This window comes from Myotis lucifugus, unplaced genomic scaffold, assembly GCF_000147115.1.
Source record: "Myotis lucifugus unplaced genomic scaffold, Myoluc2.0 scaffold_522, whole genome shotgun sequence".
NCBI lineage: Eukaryota > Metazoa > Chordata > Mammalia > Chiroptera > Vespertilionidae > Myotis > Myotis lucifugus.
In genome coordinates, this window is record NW_005871570.1 from 414,765 (window position 1) to 420,764 (window position 6,000).

The following is a 6,000-nucleotide window of genomic DNA, read 5'->3' on the forward strand; positions in this document are numbered from 1 at the left end:
TTGTTTGTTTGTTTGTTTTGTTTTGCTTTTGCAGGCAGGTTACATAGCTTTTCTGTGCCTCAGTCCCCTTCTCTATATGATGGGACAATAAAATTTATAACATAATGTTATGTAATCAGCCTAAGACACATGTTGGAGCTGTGGCCAATATAATTAGGAAGAGATTATTTTGGCACTGCATTTTCCATTCTAAGTTTCTAAAATCTACACTAATAAAAGAGAAACATGGTAATTAGCGTACGACCGCTACCCTTCCCATTGGCTAATCAGCATATCCTTATGCAAATTAACTGTCAGCCAAGATGGCGGCCGGCAGCCATGCACTGAAGCGAGCAGGGAGGCTTGCTTGCTTCAGTGACTGCGGACTCCAACGTTCCCCGCCTAACTTGCCAGCCTCTCAGCTGCAACTCTAAGCAACTATGTACTATGTTGCAAATAAGAAGCTAAACAAAACCCCAGAAACCAGCCGGACTGAAAGCCAGCCAGACCGCAACATTGTATCGATGTTTTCAGCAGCGAGGCCTCAGAGCTAAAGCTGGCCCAGAATAATAATAAAAAAAAAAAGAAAACAAGGAGCGGTTGGGAGCTTCAGTCACTCGCCACCCGGAAAACAGCCCTCAGCCCCTCACCCAGACTGGCCAGGCACCCCAGTGGGGACCCCCACCCTGATCCAGGACACCCTTCAGGGCAAACCAGCGAGCCCCTACCCATGCACCAGGCCTCTATTCTATATAGTAAAAGGGTAATATGCCTCCCAGCACCGGGATCAGCATGACAGGGGGCAGTGCCCAAACCCCCTGATCGCCCTGTGGCTTTGTGTGTGACAGGGGGTGGGGCCACAACCTCCCTATCCGCCCTGCTCTGTTCGTGACAGGGGAAGGCGCCCCAAACCCCTGATCAGCCCTGCTCTGTGCCTGATAGGGGGGAGCTCCCCAATCCCCTGATTGCCCTGCGGCTCTGTGTTTGACTGGGTGCAGCGCACCAACCCCCGCCCCCCCCACGGGCCCTGCTCTGTGTGTGACAGGGTAGAGCCATAACCTCTCCATCGGCCCTGCCCCGAGTGTGACAGTGGCGGCGCCCCAACCCCCTGATCGGCCCTGTTCTGTGGGTGATAGAGGGTGGTGCCCCAACCCCCCTCCATGGGCCTTGCTCTGTGTGTGACAGGGTAGAGCCATAACCTCCCCATTGGCCCTGCCCTGAGTGTGACAGGGTGCAGCGCCCCAACCCCCTGATCCGCCCTGCTCTGTGTGTGACAGGGGGCGGTGCCCCAACTCCCCTATCGGCCCTACTCTGTGAGTGAAAGGGGGGAGCTCCTCAACTCCCTGATGGGCCCTGCTCTGTGCATGACAGGGGGCAGCGCCCCAACCCCCTGATCCGCCCTGCTCTGTGTGTGACAGGGTTCGGAGCCCCAACCCCCCTGATGGGCCCTGCTCTGTGAGTGACAGGGGGCAGTGCCCCAACCCCCTGATCGGCCCTGCTCTGTGAGTGACAGGGGGCAGCGCCCCAACCCCCTGATTGGCCCTGCTCTGTGTGACAGGGGGTGGCGCCGCAACCTCCCCATCGACCCTGCCTTGAGTGTGAAAGGGGGCGGTGCCCCAACCCCCCAATCAGCCCTACCCTGAGCATGACTGAGGGTGGCATCGCAACCTCCCGATCCGCCCTGCTCTGTGCATGACGGGGTGGTGCCCCAACTCCCCAATTGGCCCTGCTCTGAGCCTGACCAGGGGCTGCACTTAGGGATTGGGCCTGCCCTGTGCCACCCGGGAGCAGGCCTAAGCCAGCAGGTCGTTATCTCCCCAGGGGTCCCAGACTGCGAGAGGGCACAGGCCAGGCTGGGGGACCCCCCCTCCCCACCCCCCCAAGTGCACAAATTTTTGTGCACCGGGCCTCTAGTATTATAATAAAAATTTTATATTAAAAAATTAGTCTGCTTTCAGAATTTTAGTTTTTCCTTACAGCTCCTGAGCTATAATTTTTTCATGGGCCCTCACCTCATTGCAAAGAAACAATTTCTGTAAAATGACAGTCTAAGGCAGATTGAATTTCTAACGCTGAAAGTGTTGAAGATCAGCAATTAGGTATCCATTTATTTAACTAAATTGGAAAGCTGTATTGACCTTGACATTTAAGAATTTATATACATGTTTTTGAAGGGAAACTGTTATATATATATATATATATATGGCATAGTTTCTTCCTTTTTAAAACAAAGCAAAACAGAATAGTTAGCTCTTCCCTGAGGGAGGAAGAAGGCTAGACATAAGAATTAACAATGAATGTGATTTTCTAAAATAATCTGCATTTCTACAGAAGCCCAAACTGTTCAATCAGTAAAACACTCATAGGTGAAGACTAAATGTACAGTTCCTAATGTTTTTACCAGGCAAGGCAACTTTCACTAATTCTGTTTGGCTGGAACTACAGTGATGCCAGACCTGGGGCTCAGCCAGACCCACAGGTCTCCACTCTTGCTTCCTCTTGGGTCACCCAGGCTGGCTCCGCCTCCCGCCCTGCGGAGCCTGCTCCTGGGCTTCCTGCTTCCCTGACTGCTCTCTGTGGCTCTCAGCGGACTGTCCTCTCTCTCCCTTCCAACCAGTGACACCAAGACTCAGCCTCAGCGCTCCCCTCTGCCCTCAAAATAGTCTCTCCTGGCTTCACCCGGAATCTTGGTGATAAACCAATCATTCCACTGGCTGAACGACCCCAGTGGGAATCACCCCCTGATGCCCATCTCTGGTTTCCTTATTGGGGAATCAATCGATTGAGGTTCTGCTACGTGCAAGGCCCTAAACTAAGCAAGGGCTGGCGTGCAAACATGGATAAAAAAATGGACTGAGGGACAACTGCAGGCCCCCAACCACGTGCTGCTCTCTGCTAGGGTCGTGCGGTCCAGGGGGATGCTCTTTGCTTGGGAAAGGAGGCCAAGACTGTTCAGTAAAAATCAAAATAAAACCAAGAAGAGTTGGCACCTGGAAGAGGAAAGGATAACTTCATTTAAATAATGATTTATCAAATAAATTGCTAAGTTATTTACACTATTATTCATTGAGCAGCTATTATATGGTTCTAAGTGTCTGGGATATAGCAGTGAACAAAACAAGCAACTATTCCTACCCTTGTGAGAGGGAGGAAATAGATCATAAGCCAAATAAATCAATACATTGTATGGTATGTTTGATGGTAATAGATGCTACTTTTAAAAAGCAAAGTGTTAAGGGGCGGGGATCAAGCCCAAGAGTGGGCTGTGGGTTGAACTTTGAATGAGGAAGAGGGTCAGGGTAGGACTCATTGAAAAGATGTTATTTGAGAAAAGACTTGAAGGAGGTATGGAAGGAGGGGGACGAGCACTCCAGAACAATCCCAGAATATTCCAGAATATACCAGAACATTCCAGGAGAGCTAGCGGGAGTATACCCAGCATGAATGAGGAACATGGAGGAGGTCAGTGATTTAATTTCCAGTGGAAGCTGGGGAAACGACAGTGGAAGCAGACTGCTGAAGGCTGGGGTCAGAGTGCCCCTGGTTCTCAGTGGGTGGACCCTGTGCATCGGACTCTCTCCTTGAAGAGCAGTGATGCCACCCTGGGCTAATGTGCACCAATACTCGTATGTTCATTGTAACACATTTTACTCCTTAGGTAAGGCATCTTACTCCTTAAGCCCCCATCAGATCCTCTCAGTACACAGGAAACCCTTCTTCTAGACCTGCTGCTGCTCTGAAATGTGATGAAAAAGGATGCCAAGGCCATTCACTTAGCGCCGGCTCCAATGCCAACCCAACGACTCCATGCGGTGACCCCCCCATAATCCCGACCTCCCATTCTCTGAGGCATCTGAAAATTCAGTGTGTTTTTCAGGCGCTCCCGCCTAATTGAACGTCCATGTTCTAAGGTCAGACTCATAATGAAAATGGTGAAGGGATCAGCCACCCCAAACTCAGCCACGGCACTCAGTGGCAGGTGGCCAGGGCACAGCCGCTAATGGGCGAGTTGGTCCGGGTGAGGGTCAGCTGCGGATGTGACAGGCCGATCTGCGCCAAAGAAACAGGGCACGCGCATCCGTGCACTTCTGCTCCATTAGGAGCTGACCTCATTATCGCTTGGCAGAGTCTCCACTTTAGCTTCAGCTTCTCCCCTTCGGGGGGCTCAGCACTGCAGAGGGGAGACAGGGTGACCTCTGCCCCCTGGCTGTGCCCCGAGGTCAAGTGCAGTAGAGCACTGATCCTGCATTTGTGTACTTTCCCGGGAAAACTTTCCCGGGAAAACACTCAGTGTTGTGGCATCGGAACAGGGCTATTTCCAGCAAGAGGCAGGAATGCCATGGGCACGGGGTGATTCTCTCTGCTGGGCTTTGCAATGGATGCTACGGCAGGAACCCGGGACCCGAATGACAAGGCCGACATTAGGGATCTGCACGCCTTTTCTGTGCGGGGAAGACAGTGAGTATTATTCTTTGCAAGCCCCATGTGGTTTCATATTGTCCCTCATCCTCTTCTTTTTAAAATGCAAAAGCTGCCCTTGCTGGTTTGGCTCAGTGGATAGAGCATCGGCCTGGGGACTGAAGGGTCCTGGGTTCGATTCCATTTAAGGGCACATGCCTGGGTTACAGGCTCGATCCCCAGTGCAGGAGGCAGCCGATCAATGGTTCTCTCTTGTTATTGATGTTGCTATCTCTCTCTCCCTCTCTCTTCCTCTCTGAAATCAATACAAATAAAAATATAAAGTGTAGAAGCGATTCTTAGCTCGAGAATTGTAAGTGGACTTTGGTGTCTGGGCTCTAGTCTGTGACCCCTTAAATGGAAGAAGGGTGGGACTGATGGTTAATTGGGGTGCAGGGCTGGCCTAAGGGGGGACCACTCTATCCTCAGCTGCAACTGATTCTCACCAAACAGGCACTCAAGAGAAGTTCAACATGTAAATTTTGACCTGAAGTCTCCAGATTTTAAAAACTGGCACCTAGTTGTAAAGACCTGCACAGCAACAGGCAGAAGCCACCCAAACACCTCTGCAGCTGCCGCTGTGCGAGCTTCAGGGACAGGGCCCCAGTGACACGCTACCAGGTCAGGACAGGTGAGTGTCTCGACGCAGGTCCAGGATGCTTTCTGGTGGCCCCAGAGAGAGATCCAGTGAGCGGGCGTTCTTATTTCTCCCACCGTCCTCATCTCCCCTTCAGCCTCACCCTTCTCCTTTCTGTACTTTCCTTTCTTTATGAGGTCCTGCAACATTGCAGTGTGGGTGTAATCCGCCACGTATTTATGTCAACAGACAGACAGACACACACACACACACACACACACACACACACACACACACACCCTGCTCATCACTACTCCTCTTCTAAGACCACTCTGTAAGGCATGTTTGTGACGATTCCTCCCACATGTCCTGAGCAGTCTCCCTGGTGAATAGCTCATGGCGCCATGAGAAATGACCACACAGCTCAGAGGCCATTGCCAGGAAGGTTCCCACTCAGTGCTGGGGGGTGGAGGTGGATGGCAACAGTGCCATCCAAGGGGCCTGGAGAAGGTTTTGAACTGGCGGCCTCCTTGACCTGGCATTTCAAGAAGAGTACAGACAGGAAGACACTGACTCCGAGGGCCTTCCAGACGGGGACAGAGCACGCATGCCGCGGGGGAAGGGAAGGGCAGGCTGCCGCTGACAACCATGGAGTCCAGCATAGCTTCGAGTAGTAATATAGTAGGCGGGGGACACAGACCTACCATCTCCCAGACTCATTTCTCCAGCCAGGAAGGCAGTGAGAGGTGTCAGGGGCTCCAGACTTGGGCACTATATTACCATAAAAATGAGTAGGTTTCCAGAAGCTTCCACCCAATGATTTTCACTGCCTGTGCGATGGCTACTTTTTTTTTTTTTTTTTAGGGAAAGGGAGCAGTTTGGATGAAGAATGGTCATGTCCACACATTTGGACTTCCCTGTCAGGAAGTGACAGTAGCAACTAGTAGCCTCTGTGGCAATTGTAATGAGGGTGTGTATGGTCAGGG